The following is a 17,524-nucleotide window of genomic DNA, read 5'->3' as shown; positions in this document are numbered from 1 at the left end:
GTTGCCTTAAGGTATAGTCTGGGAAACACTCGTAAAAAAGCGGTTTCCCTTAAGAAGGTATACCTTAAGAACCTTCGTAAAACGTTAAGGTACATCGAAACTCGGAAACGCAGCCCTGAGTAGTTGTAAAGGATACCCTCTTTATTAAACAATTTACTGACCAGTATTATGTTGTTGTTGAACCATTGTTCAAAAAATAAAGATTTATTCTTAAAAACGATATTGCGGTTGTTCCAAATAAAATAATTGTGTGAGGAGAAGTTGTGTTTATAGGCCAAAGACCACGCCAAAAGGACTTGTTGGTGAAAATTAGATAGTTTAAAAGGGGATTTTTTGTATGTTATAATTACAAAGTAAAATAAATTTTAGGCCACCTAAGTGTGAGAACACAGATGTGAGTGAGATGAAGTTCCAAATAGAAGTAGGATTTTTCAAGTACTGTTTAATCCATTTTATTTTGAAAGTATTATTTAGGGAAACAAAGTCTAAAGTTAAGACCACCCTTATCATAAGAATTTAACACTACAGATTTCCGTATATAATGAGTTTTATTTTTCCATAAGAAATTAAATAACATATTGTCAATTGACTTGCAAGTGGGCTTGTCGACATACAGTGACTGAGTGGCATAAGCTAAACGAGATATCTTCTGATTTGATAAGGAGGACTCTACCTTTTAGGGATCAGTCCCTTTGCAGCCAAAGATTAAATATTTGTTTGGCCTTTTCAGTAATTGGGTTGAAGTTGAAGGGTTTATTGTCCTTTGATATTATAATACCTAAATAGGTCACAGAATTCTTGACTGGAATGTTGCAAATTGAGGGAGACGTGTAGTTTTTATGGGCAGCAATTCACATTTATTAATATGAAGATGGAGACCAGACGCTTTGGAGAACAACTGTAGAATATTTATAGATGAAGGTATCTGAGAAGAATCCCCAAGAAAGTGTTGTATCATCCGCCAATTGGCCAATGATAACCTCTCTGTTAGCAATGGAGATGCCTTTCAGAGCTCCAGCTTTGATGTGTAGAGTAAGCAGCTGTGTGGCTAAAAGAAAGAGATAGGAGGAGATTGGACAGCCTTGTCTAACGCCGCGATGTAAATAAAATCTTGGTGAGGTGCCTGTACTTAATTGAACTATTACCATTTGCATAAAGAGTCTTAATTGATTTGCGAAAAGAATCACCAAAACCAAACTTATGAAGGGCCTCTAACATAAAATCATGTTCCAAAGAATCTAAAGCTTTGTAAAAATCCAAAAAAAGAATGAAACTATCATCATTAATTAGTTCTGAGTAATCAAGAATGTCTAAAACTAATCTTATATTATTACGCATAAACCCAGATTGAGATTCATCAATAATTGTGTCCAGTACTTCCTTCAGACGTGCTAACACCAGAGCAAACACTTTATAATCGTTATTCAAAAGGGAAATTGGATGTCAATTATCTAATTGAAGTCTTTTTTGGGCTTTGGGATTAAAGTAATTAAACCTTGGCATACGGTAGGAGGAACTGATTGTCTTTCTATACTTTCATAAAAAACTTTTAAAAGGAAGAAGGGGGCTAACAATTTGGAAAAGGTTTTATAAAATGTGGTCGTAATACTATCTACCCCTGAGGATTTTTTTTTATTTTTGAGATGATTTATAGAATCCGTAATTTCATTTAAAGTGATTGGCTCCTCACAATATTCATGGTGAACAGCATTCAAAGAATTAATACTGGGAAGAGAATCAAAGAAATGAGAAGCAGATTCCTTACAGTATCTACTATAGAGATTTCTATAAAATTGTGCACAAAAATTCACTATTATTGTAACCTTTATTGTATCAGCCATGTGTATTATTTAAATCTAACAATTGTCATTTTGTAACTGGTAATACTGAACTATTTACATTGAACTCTTAAGTCTATACATTTCCATTTATACGCATATTGTATTCAGTCTTCATTAAATATTTAAGTTCCCCCTCTTGTGTTCCCCCTGGGACCTTAATTAGGGAACACATCTTGGTATGGTTAGTTTTGGGAAGGAGGATTGTGCTGGTAACATGCTGCTGTGCTACTGCTCCTGCCATGTTGGCTACTTCCATTAAATGTTATACCTGACGATACTCATTGTAGCCCAGTTCATTACACCTCGCCTCGACCGAGACTTGGAGAACAGCCTCTTCCAAATATTCGGGTTACATTATCTTAGGGTCTTCACTAATAGAATTATTCATTTTCAAACGTTGAATACAATTGTTTTTAGATTGATGTCTCTCTAATCTGACAAAAAGAAGCAGAATTCTGCTCTCCCTCCTCAAGCCACTTTCTGCGTGAACGTGCAAAGGCTCCTTCAGCTTTAAGTTTATAAATTTCATCCAATTTATGTTGTTGATCGAGCAACTCTGCCTTTTCCAGCTCAGATAACCTATCCATAGGCGTAGATGATAGAGAAGTAATTTTCCGTATCACATCTTCTTCCACTGTCCTCCTCATTTTTGCTAAATCGCTACTGTGTTTTCTTAGATATTTTGTTACTTCATATTTTAGAAGCTCCCAGTTACTGTCATAAATGTTTTCATTTTGAGCCTTTTCCCAAAAGTGTACTATCAGCCTTTTAACTTCTGCAATAACAGCGTTATGTTTTAAGAATAGAACTATTGAGCTTTCAGTATGAGGACCTTCTATTAAGTTTTATGAAGACAGTAAAGGAATACAGACACTGATTAATTCATGATCAGACAGTGGTGATGAAAGAATGTCAGTTGAAACATTTTTGTTCACATCATTAGAGATAAGCCAAAAGTCAATATGTGATTGGCATGAAAATGATTTGTTACTCCAAGTATACAATCTCAGTAGTGGAAAATTCTTTCTCCAAATATCAATTAAGTAGAATCTTTGCATAAAAGATTTCAAATGAGAGCTTAATGTGTGAGAACTCTTTGGTGGCCATCTATCAATATTACCATCTAACACAAACATTAAAATCCCCACCCAGTATTACAGAAAATTTAGGGAATTTAGATAGCCAGAAAAGTAAATGAGCTTCCAAGGTATCAAAAAGAGTATTGTTTTCCGACTGAGAATTATAACTGTAAACATTGACAATGATATGAGTTGAATCAGCAATGTGAAGTATAAGGAAAAGGTAATGACCATGTTCATCACAATCAGAGGCTAGAATTTACCATTAAAGTTGTTCCTTAAAATACATTCCCCGGCAGAGCACTCACAGCCATGAGAACCATAAATCACCGCCCCACTGTGATTTCCAGAATTTATCGTCCTCTGCAATGGAATGGGATTTTTGTAGAAAACAGAAGTCATAAAAAATGGCTTTGCGTTTGACATTGTAGCATTAAGCAAAATAATAGACAAGCACATACGTTAAAGAAAATAAATGCAATAACAAACTTGAGATAAGACACAGTGACTAGTTGAGTGTAAAAGCAGAAGAGACGAGAACAGCGACCCCTTCTTTAAACATTGATTGTGATCAGAAAATAAGAATATTTTGTCAAGCTGCGTGGTAGACTTGGTAGGGTTAATAAAAATGAATAATAAAAACAAGCTGTGTAAATATGAAAATAAAATACCAACCTTTGGTTTTACAGATGTGACAGTAGACCACTCTTTCCAAATAGTAATACAGCGACCAGAGGCTGTGCAATAGTATAAAAGTAGGAGGAGTGGTTTAAAAGAAATAAAAAAATTTTTTAAATAGATTGAATAATAAAAGATTACCTTTTGCCACATCCCTATTGAAAGATACATATTGATCATGGCTGTACAGCATTCAAGAAAGATCTGTTTTAATAATAGCCTTATATAAATAATAAGGCTAATAATAATAATAATAAATAAATAAAATAAGACTGCTTTTTTAACATGGCTGATCAGTATTAGCATTGGGCAGTAAAATACCATATGTAAACAACAAAAAAGTGTTCAGACATCTGGTGGTCTTGAATAATACTAAATGCAGATATGAGCAGCATATATATCATAGCAGTCCAATAACAGACTAACTAAAGGATAAACCATACCTCAAACACCATGAGTGACTTGACTACTCTTAAGCCGCGTTTCCACCAAAATTACCCAGAACTTTTAGTCCCAGGAACTACTTTTCAAGGAACTAAAAGGTTCCTTCAGCCCATGGTTGTCTGCGTTTCCACCGCGGTCTAAAATCCCGCGAAGATTAGGCAAATTAGCCCACTGACGTATGAAAAAACGACGTTGTCGCCGGTCCATCTGTCCTATGATTTCTTCTGTAACCCCTTACTACCACCGAAGTAGCCTACATTAATTTCTAATAACCGGGACAGCCCAGAGGGGTTTATTCCACTTATATACAACGGGTTACCAACAATGATTATATATGGTTACTTTTGTATTTTTTTTGTTTATCGATTTAATCACCTGGAATTGAAATATTCTTCTGCAGCCGTTTGGGCTTATTTTACCGTTGTCAAGCAAAACTGTCGTTGGTAGTTGAACTTGGACCGTTGTTATGCAACAAATAGGATATAACAGGCCAATAGTCAGATTGTAACTGTTTTATATATCCTCTCAAACACATTCATTATGTTTTTATGCAAACATTCGCTTTCATGTCTTGACATCCGAAACGACCAAATGCATTCACATTTATATGTATAACTGGCAACAACAGCAGAAAACATGCACACGTTGTAAACAATTTGCTGTTTGATTACTTTCTCATCGTCAATTCCATATCGCAAATCGCAAAATGACAAGAATAGAACGAAAACTCGGACTTGCGTGAAAATTTAAATTAGTAGTGGTACAGCCACCGTTTGCTTTCCTTCGAAGTTACTGCTAGCCGAGCAGCGAAGTGTGCCCTCCAGATGCGAGCCATGCACCATAAATTAGTCCATAGCCTTCCTGGTCTTTTTTTGGAATTGAAGAATGGCAGAGTAAAATTACGGCAGTCTGAAAAAGCTAAAGGGACCATTACTAGAATTAACCTGTTATTTTACCCTGACAAAAAGTGCGGAAGGTGATTTCCAGTTTGCTTTTACTGTATCACCAATGTTAATTACGCAGAACTACCGCATACCTCACATAACTGTATCAAACGTTTTGAGTCAATTACAACGGGCTAACAAAGAAAATCCGGAAGACAATATTCAGCAACCAAATTAATCCGTTTGAATGTTTTGGTACATAATATGCTGTCCCAGCACGAATGCTTTTTATAAAAAAAATGTATAAAACGAATACTAAAGCAAGAAAAGAACAGAAGAGCACACGTTATAATTCCAAGACTTTGGCAGGCTATAACCAAAACTAGGCTACTGCGCCGCATAACATACAAGTTTGATTTGAAGTTATTATGAAAATAAATTGGTTTGCGGCTGCATATTTTTAAACATGGCAGCTGAAAACAAACACAAAAAAATGCTGCGAGTACTCGACCAATCAGAAATGTTCAGCGCTGCAAGCTCCACCCAAAAGGTTCCTGTACTTTCGGAAAGTACTACCCCCTGAGCAGGAACTTTTTGGGGGGTAAAATAAAGCCCCCGGAAATAAATTTAGACCCTAGTTCCTACATTGCAGCGTTGCAATGTAGCTAACTAAAGGCCAGTTCAGATCAATGATTCGCAATGAGACGAAACGGTTTTAGAATGTTGCAGAGAAAATTGCAGCGGTGTGAACAGGTTAGTTGCAGAGCGTCTGAAGCCGTTGCCTAGGGTCTCAAAAGACCCACCTTGTCAAATCGCCAAGTGCATTTTTAGAACATTTACAATCAGACGTCTTGGAATTTTGCGAGTTGCATCCAGTCTTGTTGCGAATCATTGATCTGAACTGGCCTTTATTTTATTGCAACGCTGCAACAAGGTAGCACTGCATTCGAGAGACGGTTTGCGAGGTCAGTACCAGTCAGTAGCGTTAGCTAGCGTTTTTTCTAATTGTTAGCTGACATTAGATTGTCTTAATTACATTAGCTAGGTAGCTAACGCAACATTACCTGATATGAGAGATTGACACTGTGCGCAATGTTGTCTAAACGAATGTTGCCTTTATTGACATGGTCCGGTAGCTAGCGTTAGCTGTGCAAATAGCTGTAATTTAGTAACGTTACATTGTCATCAAATGTAATACGAAATCTACATCAAAAATAATATGACCTCTCATGTTACACAAAAACTTATTAGGGTTCCATACCTGAAGTGTACCTTTAAGACCCACTCGAGAGCCTGAGAGAAGCTCAGTCCATGGTACAGTCCCACAAGGAACTGAACAGTTAAGAGAAAGCACACTGATAAGAGAGACCAGAGGAAATACACCTGTGAGTGATATCCAAGAGAATATACCTGCAGATCCACTGCCAACAGATGAAGAGGGTGAACCAGAAGAAGCTGAGTCATCAGAGAAAGATAGACCTGTAGCCCCTCAGTCAGTCAGTATCCAGCCAGATCATCAGCCTAGAACTGTATCCCCTGAGACAGTCAATATTCAGCCAGAAGATCAGCCTAGTCTTACATAAATTAGAAAGTCCACACGTGACAGAAAACCTACCTAGCTGTTTACATACGAGTCATTAGGTGAACCCTCTTACCAACCACAAAGCCCAGCACTGTAGGGGTCTATGGGGTAGCACCTACACCAGTTTGGGGAATGCAACCATATTACATTACATTACATTACATTATAGGCATTTAGCAGACGCTCTTATCCAGAGCGACTTACACAACTTTTTTTTACATAGCACTTTACATTGTATCCATTTATACAGCTGGATATATACTGAAGCAACGCAGGTTAAGTACCTTGCTCAAGGGTACAACGGCAGTGTCCTTACCCGGGATTCGAACCTACGACCTTTCGGTTACGAGCGCAGTTCCTTACCCACTGTGCCACACTCCATATCACATTCCATACCAACCTCCTTACCTCACTGTACCATTCCATGTGTTGCCGTACACTCCCTTTGTGCCTTACATCACCCCTCCACGTGTGTATTGAAAGGGGAGCATAACAGGTGTAGATTATTGTGGTTTTTGAAATGTTAATAGAGTGAAAAATAGGTTTATGTAATGTCAGGAGCCATTTTTCTTTGTGAGGGAGCTTGTGACGCACACAAAATATGTGGTCACATTTTGTTTTTGTTTGTTTTGTTTTCTTGTATTTCTAAAAAGAAATCGTATATCCCAGCGAATATTGCTGATGTTAATATAATCCTCCAAGGACTTCATTATTATGTGCGATATTCGCTTTGGTCAGTAGGTGGCAGCGGTGTGTTGTGCTTGTCCATATTTTTATACAGTCTATGGTTGGGCTACTCAGTGGAACTGTCCTTTGCGGCCGTTGGTCTTCTCGTCATTCTGCCACGAGGAACCCATGGAACAACACCTAATGTTGCCCTGTCTCCTTATTTAATCTATTTAGCAGAATCTTATCTGCGTGCACAGTCTCACGCCTGAGACCTGCAACATATGCATTTACAGATCTGTGTACGCATTTACAGATTTATGTACGCATTTACAGATCTGTGTACGCATTTACAGATCTGTGTACGCATTTACAGATTTATGTACGCATTTACAGATCTGTGTACGCATTTACAGATTTATGTATGCATTTGCAAATAATTCTGTTACAATAATAGCCCCATAGCTAAACCATCCCATCACATAATGCAACCAATATAAGGTGGACCGGAATTTTCGAATTGGGAGCGTCGTATGATACAGAATGTACCAATGCAATATTCAAACATTTCACAACACTTTATTACCCAGATTGGTTTATTTTCTTTAAAGCGTGATTCCATCAAAGATAATTTTGCATTTAAAACATTTGCATTTCTTAGCACAATAGGCTTTAGCTTGCAACATGTGGATTTGCCAGAGTTCTCGGTAGAAAAATTGGACAAAAATGTGACAAAACTGCTCTCTCAGGTCAATAGTCGGATCATTAATAAAAGAGTACCTTATTAGTAAGGGGTGATATGACTTAACTCAAATTCTTGTTTTTAACGATCATTTCTTTTTAGGTTTCTCACCACGTTTTATTCTTCAGGTTTGTTTGCACCGATTAGTCTTTTTTCCCCATCTATTTTTGTGCTTAATCCATAGACAAGCCCTCTACTGGGCTTTTGCCAGAACGCTGTTCTCAATTTGATTGACCTTTTAGCAACTGAACATTTCATGTGGGTTACACTCCGGAAAGATTTGTAAAATTCTATATTTATGTTATAGGCCTCAATATGTGTAATTTATCTCTATTTAAGTCTGAACTGGGTAACGTGGGGGTGTATTTTATGTGTATTTCAGAAATATAAATGAGTTTCCTGCAGAGATTATACAGATGCAAAAGCAAAAGTGTTAATGTTTTATTTTGAGCTAACCAGCAAGATCTCTGTGAAGCTTACAACTGCTGCTGGAAACACTTGGAAACTTCCGGCTAGAGTATTTCAAAATAAAAGCTTGTTAAACGTAATGATTTCTTAAGTGTGATTTCATTTTCTTTCTTGTATCTAATACAATTGGATATAATTGCACATTATATACTCATATTTAGACCCATATATTTAACATTGTACAGTCACAATTGTTTCAGTGAAGCCTGGCCATGCATTGCCATACCCTCTCAGTTCAGTAGTAGCTCATTTGCATACCAGATTACTGCCAAAACTAAAAGTTGTTACCAAATGAAAGGTGGTATACATTTGCTCTACAGACCCATATCATCTAGATCATGCAGTCATTTCTGTGAAATCATGTTCCCAGCAATTGTTGCTGGTGTTTTAGTGTAACCTGGCCATGCATTGCCATACCCTCTCAGTTCAGTAGTGGCTCATTTACATACCAGATTACTGCCAAAACTAAAAATTGTTACCAAATGAAAGGTCCGCCATGATGTCCACTGGGGTTCATTTCACCCGCCTTATGACAGCTCTTTCAGCATCCTGGAGACCGGGGACAAAACCTTTGTGGTGGACATTGGTGGTATACCAGACTTCATTTCTGTGGACGGTCTCAAGCCTGCTCACCTAGATCTGGACCAACCAGTTGGTTTGGCCCAGCCCCCGCGACAGGGCTGTCCCCCAACTCTGGCTCCCCCAGTCCGCCCCCAAGCACCTGGAGCCTCATTTATAAGAATTTTCTTAGATTTCTACTTGAACTTAGTGATCATTTCCGACGGTGTGCTTACGTTCGATCCGTAAAAGATACTGAGCATACAAAACCTTGCTTACGCAGGTTCTAAGAAGCCCATTTGTAACTTACGCACCTGTGATCTATAAATCTCAAATTAACTTAAAATTGACGGCACCTGAAAGTTCTTTACAATCAACGATTTGCTAGCACAAATGAAGGTTTAGTCAGGAATAACCATGGACCAAAAGAGAAAAGCAAACTTTTTGGAAGATGCATGCTTCCTCCTGCCTCAACCAGTGCAGTGAACTACAGTAACTATATGAAATATATCTTACTTTTTAGAATGTACACATGTTGAAGGCCATAGGTAAAGGCTAAAGATAAAAACAGTCGATACATGTGTGTCTAATACATTCAGGTACTATTGTTATTGGTTTCAAGAGATGTATGTTTTGAAAATAAGTGAAAAAGAGTTAGCCAATTACTGAAAAGATAGTTCGGAAGATCTACATTGATGTAATAAATTGCATCTACTGAAGTTACTCACTACTTGAGTGGTTTTTTACGAGATACTTTTTTACTCTTACTCAAGTAGTTATTTTTATGAGTACTTTTACTTCAACTTGATTTAATATAATTATAATGTAACAATACATTTTCTTGAGTACCGTTTTTGTTTACCACCATTACATTACAGGCATTTAGCAGACGCTCTTATCCAGAGCGACTTACACAACTTTTTTACATAGCATTTTACATTGTATCCATTTATACAGCTGGATATATACTGAAGCAATTTTGGTTAAGTACCTTGCTCAAGGGTACAACAGCAGTGTCCTACCCAGGAATCGAACCTGCGACCTTTCGGTTACAAGTCCAGTTCCTTACCCACTGTGCTACACTCCGTCCACCACTGGTGATTTGTGCGTATCCTTTTTATCCACAGGTTTTATACTGTGCATGTTTGATTGCTAAATTACAGAAGATTAATTAAAAAATTAAGCAGGCAGTTGGTAAGAAAAGCTCTGTTGAAGCATTTAATCCAAGTATTTGAACACAGCTTCTTGTTATTTCTAGTGATTTCTTCATTTCAAGTCCAAGAAGAAAGGTTGAACAGTAAAGTGAAATCTGTCTGGCATTTTGGGGATATACTGTGTGAAAGTGGTGTAAGCGTTCTCGTGTGCACACGTGGATATGTGTGCAAGTGTGTTTATGCCTGGGTAAAATATTTACATACATAGTACAGGCATATGCATATACAATAGCATTCTACTTCCTGTTCTTCCTTCCTGTATGGTTTAAACTCTCACCAGAGCCTTGTGTACATTATAAAAATCTGAATGTTCTGCCATTTTAAACAAATTCAGAATACCCAATGTTACTAATGTATTTTCCTGTATTTTGAAAATACAAAATACACGTATTTTATCTTGATACATTTAGTTGAGGGGTATTTTGTATTTTGTAATACAAAAGATACGTTTTGATTTGATATGATCTTTGCCCATTTCTGACAATACCCTGTTTCCAGTCATTTGGTATTTCTCCAGTTTCTAAAGACTGTCTAAAAATACTAGCCAGTGTTTTAAAAATGAACTCACTTAACTCCTTTAGCACCCTTGGGTATATGCCATCAGGGCCTGCTGCTTTATTTGTCTTTGGTTTATGTCATTTATCTAATACTTCTATATCCACTATCTCAATATCTGGCAAGACATTCTGAGTATTGAATATGCCTTCCGGCCTATTAGAAACCTCTTCTCTGGTAACACTCTGAACAAAGTAGCCATTTAGGGCATCAGCAATATCCTTAATCTTATAAAGCAGTGCTACATCATTATTTTCAATGCCCTTAACCTCCTCTTTAACTTTCCTTTTACTACTACAGTATTGAAAGAAATGCTTAGGATTACTTTTAGCATCTTCTGCAATTTGCCTTTCATAGAGCCTTTTGGCTACGTATACTACAATATTCAGCCTTATTACTTTCAGTACTGTCATTTTTATATATCTTAAACTGTTTATTCTTTTTCCTCAAACTCTTCCGTATAGCTTTATTCATCCACTGCGGAAACTTACTTTTCCGAACCTTTGGAATGAATTTACACTGTGCATCAAGTACAACCCTTTTGAACCTGCCCCACTTTTCATTCACAGTCCTGCAATCAAGAAGTTGCACTCTGTCTACCTTACTTAATTCTGATCGCATCTTTTTAAAGTTGGCACGCCTAAAATTTAAAATCCTGGAGTTAGATGGGGCCCTCTTAGTTTGCGAAAATACATCAAACCTAATTTTGGAATGATCACTTGTCCCACTTGTCCCATAAAGCAGTGCTCCGTCATCATTTTTAATGCCCTTAACCTCCTTTTTCCTACTACAGTATTGAAAGAAACGCTTAGGATTACGTTTAGCATCTTCTGCAATTTTCCTTTCATAGAGCCTTTTGGCTACCCTTAGTTCTTTTTTAACCTTAGCATGCATACTACTATATTCAGCCTTATTACTCTCAGTACTGTCATTTTTATATATCTTAAACATATTAAGATATATAAAGGTAGTAGCTAGTAGTTAGCGATTGTGTATAAATTGTATCTGAAATGTTTTTAAATAAAGGTAAGTCTCTATGAAAGTACAGAAAGTACATGGTTACTGTGATGTTATTCTTCCGGACTAATAAACGCTATTAACGGTAATTCAGTGCTTTTATTTTCATAGCATAAGGGCTAGAACGCTTGACCAGAAGTTACATACAGGAAGTCTAATTGTTGCTGGATTCACAGAGCTCCCAGCAAGGAAGTGTAATGAGTGAAAGAAAGGTTTTCATGAGTCTGAGGGGGGCTCGAACCTCGCCTATCAGTCATGCAAGAATGTTGCAGGCAGACGCGCTACATTACATTACATTACAAGCATTTAGCAGATGCTCTTATCCAGAGCGACGTACAACAAAGTGTATAACCAAAACCAGGAACAGGTGTGTTGAAAACCCTAGAGGGAAGTACAGTTCCAAGTGCAGGGAACGACCGCATAGTTTAACTTGGACCCTGTAGGTTAATCTGATTAACACAACAAAAACAGCAACAAATCAGTCTATGCAAATAAAACAAGCAATATTTGAGTAGGCACAAGTGCAATAACTAAGTCAACTAAGATATACAACTTACCTAGCTACAACCCTAAGATGATATAGTCAATTAGAGACTACAGGGAGATAGGGAGGGATGGGGAGATGTACAGTCTGAAGAGATGAGTCTTCAGTCGTCGTTACCCGGTGAGCTAACAGTGAAGGAGATATAGAATAGCAATAGCAGTTTTAAATGGGCTCATTCCTCTGTTCCCAGGGTTCTATGTTCCTCCTATGTTCCCCAGATTTATATGGCACATAATAGGAACATGACAAAGGGTCCTATGTTCCCAGGGTCCTATGTTCCCCAGCTCTACATATGTGCTCTCCCAGGGTCCTATGTTCTCAAGGTCCTAGGACCCAGTGTTTTCTAGCCTTATTACTAGACTAGAGTATGTGTTTTAAACTCATGGTTTGGTTGCAGGAGCACTGAACTGGAGTTTTTTTCTCACCACCGTTTGAGGGTTTTCTCCCCACTGGGAGTTTTTATCTTATGTACTTGCTATTTGGGGGTTCAGGTCTGGTGTTTGCTCTGTTTCTTGCCTTGCTACTCTGTAAAACGTCTTTGTGACAGTTTTCTGTAGAAAGTGCTACACAAATAAAATTTAATTGGAATGAACCGAATCAGCATACTGCATTATCTTAACCACATAGAGTAATCCCCATAGTGGTCGGCATGCCGGCATGCCTAGATTGCCCAACTGAGACATACAATGCTCCTGCAACTAAACTATGACTTGAAAACAGAAACACTGTGTTCTAGCTTCATTAGTAGATGATACACGACAACTATACGGAATACTGAGTTTCGCAGCACCACTATTTTTGCGCTGGTAATTCATTTAACAAGAACCCCCTTCCTGCAGTCTCATCTGCAATTACATCCTCCACCCATGACGTAATGGACAATAGTGTCTATTTGGGCATTCGTAGAAATATTCTTTCACCACTCAAAAATCTTATTCCGTCATACCAACAAGATAAACCCAACAATAGCCCTAAAATATGCCAATACAGCAGTGAAAACGCTCAGTGAATAACAAAATAAACAAGACATTTTTTTTTTAAAATTACACCATGTCTTTCTACAGTCAATATCTGGGACTAAATATTGAATAAATATACAACCTTACCATTGGTTTTATGTGTAGAGAGTGGTCATATATTGTCTTGGATAATTGTTTGTGAAATATACGCACATTTGTGACGCCTGGGTAACTTCCAAAATAGCTGTGCGTAATACCACACGTTGTTTATGGTGTTGTCGCCCTTTTCAGTACAGTCTGGCTTGATCAATAATTAATCGATCCAATAGGTGACAGAATAAGCTTTCTAATGATGTATATATATTGCTTTTGGAATAGCATTTTATAGCTCAAAAAGTTTTCTCATTATTGCATTGAATTACACATTCACCTTGTGGTAGCAGTAAAAGACACTGCAGCCAGCCAAACGTTATCAATGATTCTTGTAATTCTTCAGAAAATGTTATTATTACAGAGGACTACTGAGCATAGCTAAGCCATATGTTTCAAATTACACAATAGGAGCACTGCGTGGGTCCACAGTCATCCCAAACGAGAATCAGGTGCTCTTTGAACTGGGCTAGTTAAATAGCAATAAACGGGTTTATGTTCCTTTCCTTTGTAGAAAAACACAAAGAGTAGGCTACTGTAGGAGAACTTAAAGGATGTCCAAGGCACACATTCCGTTGGAAATAAAAAATAAAAAAAAGCCTTTATTGTAAATCCATGGCTTGGCAAAGTTAAAAAACACAAACCGACCAACCCTTCAGGGTACCCTGAAGAAGGCTCCTTTGAGCTGAAACGCGTTGGACGTGAGATGTGTTATGACGTGAGATTCGGAACATTGCCAAAACATGGTGGATTGCCCAAAACTAAATCTGTCCATTTCTCCCTATCAAAATGCAATGATTACTCTTTGGCTTTCACCATATCTAATTACCTCAGAGCTAATTTTGTTTTTTCTTTACTCTTAATCTCCTCCCACCGATCCCTCTTAGATTCAAACAAAAACATTGTGGTTTTCCATGCCCTGTGAATACCCCCAAGTCACACCCCCGCCTCCTCTATGTGCTACCCTATACCCATCCCTCAAAGTCAGAAATCTCCGAACTCAGATGCTTCAAACTAAAATCCCCCTTCCCCTCAAAAAACATATTTTAAGTGACACCCCAAAATAACAATCCTGTTGACAAACAAATTAACCCTAAACCATTAAACAACTCCATCCTCCCTTTAGGTTCTGTGGGTGCATACACATTCATCAGATGAAACCTTGTGCCCCTCCAAATACCACCAAGAACCAAAACCCACCCTAACTCCGAATAAAGTCAGTGGGATAGAGTTAGGGTTAGATGCAATGGATGTTAAGACAACTTGTGAAGGTTTTTTTTTTTTTTTTTTTTTTCAGCACAATGAGTTTTCAAAGATAGTTTCAAGGTGTGCAAATTGACTGGTGCTTACTTAGACCAACTGACCACTGCAATTTGGAGAAGTGAATTAACAATACTGTAGTAATTTAGTGCTAAAATAAAGAATTTAAAGGGAAACAATGCTATTCATGTTAGTTCACTTTTCTCCACACCACACACTATTTACCATTCACAATGGTCCTCATTAAACTATTTTTTTTAAATAATATATTTATTACATTTTTCATATACAACACAGAACAAAACAGCTCAGACATGAAAAATATAATGAGTAGGTAAGAATAAGAAATAAAAATATAAATAAAACAATAGTGGGCATTATATCCATCCCCAACCCTCACAACCCCCTACAACAGTGAAAGGCAACATCAAATAAATAAATATACAAACAAATAGCAAAAACTGGGTTGCAGTAAAGAAGGTACAGAGACAGGCTAAGCCGGTTTATGAAACCCTTGTGGTATGGAGGATGACAGCGTAGGTCCAATAATATTCTAAGTAAGGGTCCCAAACTTTATAGAAAGCGTCCACTGAGGAGTGAAGCATACATGAGATGTATTCATTGGGAATACACACCATTATAAGATTGTGCCACAACATTTTTGTTGGAACAGCATCCTTGATCCAAAGGAGCAAAATATTCTTCTTAGCGACAAAAGTCAATAAATTGAATAGCCTCTTGTGTTTGATATTTATAATATGACCATCTGGGAGACCAAGTAGGAGGCACATAGGGTCTAACTATTGGAACACCATAACACACAGTTCATCCATAATACCAGACCAATAGCTTTGTAGCTTCACACATGACCAGAAACAGTGAATGTAATCGCCAGTCTCAGATCCACACAGCAGAGCGGAGACGCATTAGCATCCATTTTGTTCTTGAGAGCAGGTGTTATATGTGTGCGATGTACAATTCTAAACTGAGTAGATTTGGTTCGATTACAGATAGATATTTCCATAGCATGGATCCAGACCTCCTGCCAGTCTAGGTTATCAATAGTGATGCCCATGTCTCTCTCCCACACTTGCTTAGTAGCTTGGGAATTTAGGGCTCTATAAAATACACTAATGCGTTTCTTGGATACCTGTAAAGATAAGGCCCTTTTTACATGTGAGGTGGCACTATTGGTTGTTAATGTGGAATCTTTAGTGATGAAGTGTCTGACATGTAAATATCTAAAAAAAAACTCACATTTCTGTAAGCTATATCGCTGCTGTAGCTGCTGAAAGGATAGTAATGTCTGGCCATTGAATAGATCTCCTAACTTTGTTAGCCCCTGGCTGTACCATGCTTTAAAGCCCCGGGCTTGACAGCCTGGCAGAAAGTCTGGGCCATCCAGAATGGGAGTAAGAGGTGATGTTAACTGAGTACAGCCCTCTATAGTACGGATGGACCTCCAGGCTTTGACTGCACTTAAAGTGATAGGGTTAGTACAGAGGTCCTTGACAGCCTTAAAGTTGTTCACAAACAACAGATTCCACAAGGGGCATTTGGACTGAGAGGATTCAATGTCGAGCCAAATTGCGGCTGGGTCATATTTGAGCCAATCCGCTATCACTCGAAGGTGTGCTGCTGGCTGATAGAGTCTCACATTTGGTACATCTAAGCCCCCATCAGAGCCAGCTATTCAGCTCATCTTCAGTCGGGGATTCCTTTTGCTCCAGATAAAGGAACTCAGCCAGCCTTCAAGCACCTTGATAACCTTGTTTGATAACAAAATAGGGATCATTTGCAGTGGGTAGAGTAGTCTGGGCAGGATGCTCATCTTAATGAGAGCAATCCTACCCAGCCAGGAAAGAGGTAGGAGGGCCCAGCGATCTAAATCTGCCTTTATAGCATCCAGAAGAGGAGGGAAATTGTTCTTAAAGATCTGACCATATGTAGGTGTTATGTACACTCCCAAGTAAACAAAACCAGAGGGTGACCAGTGGAAAGGAAAAGGCTCGGACAGGCTTGGGACAGACGTCAGAGACCCCAGCGGCATGGCCTCAGGCTTTGCTAAATTAATTTTGTACCCTGAAAAAGTGCCACATGTCGAAATGGCTTGGGTCAGGCAGGGAATAGAGGTTTGTGATCTTGATAAAAATATCAATGTGTCATCCACGTAAAGAGTAATTTTATGCTCCCCCTCTCCAATGAGAATACCAGATATTAGAGCATTTTGCCTTATTGCTTGGGCCAGTGGCTCGATAGCAACATCGAAGAGCAACGGGCTAAGAGGGTTGCCCTGTCTATTCCCACGGTGAAGGGTAAAATTGCTAGATCTCTGCCCACAAGTCAGAACTGCTGCCGTTCCTTTTTTAAGGATAAGAGACATATTGGCCTCCCTGAGTGATTGGGGTAGGATCCCGTTTTCAAATGAATGGTTCAACATAACCAGCAAGGGGTCTAAGAGAATATTGTTAAACTCCTTATAAAACTCACACCCAAATCCATCTGGCTCTGGGGCCTTCCCGATGGCACAGATTTCAAAGCAAGCACTGCTTCCTCTCTTGTGATTGGGGCATTGAACTGTAGTTTCTGAGCTTCTGTAGCCTTTGGGAGTCTCAGGTCTGAAAAAAATAAGTGCATAAGGGCTAGGGTATTGTCAGGCTCTTCCGACTTGTATAAATTGAAATAAAATAATGCAAACTCTTTATTAACGGTTTTGGTATCAAATGATCTGACACTATTGGAGTCTGTAATTGAAACAATAGTTTGAGAGTCGGCTCTCTTTTTAACAAGATTGGCAAGATATCTGCCGGGTTTATCCCCAAACTCATACAGTTTCTGTCTGGCGAATTTAAGGGAATGCTCGGAATCTTGAATCAGCAGAGT

This window comes from Anguilla anguilla, chromosome 14 (genome assembly GCF_013347855.1).
Source record: "Anguilla anguilla isolate fAngAng1 chromosome 14, fAngAng1.pri, whole genome shotgun sequence".
Lineage (NCBI taxonomy): Eukaryota > Metazoa > Chordata > Actinopteri > Anguilliformes > Anguillidae > Anguilla > Anguilla anguilla.
The sequence above is the reverse complement of the archived record's forward strand: the minus strand, read 5'-3'. Positions refer to the sequence as shown.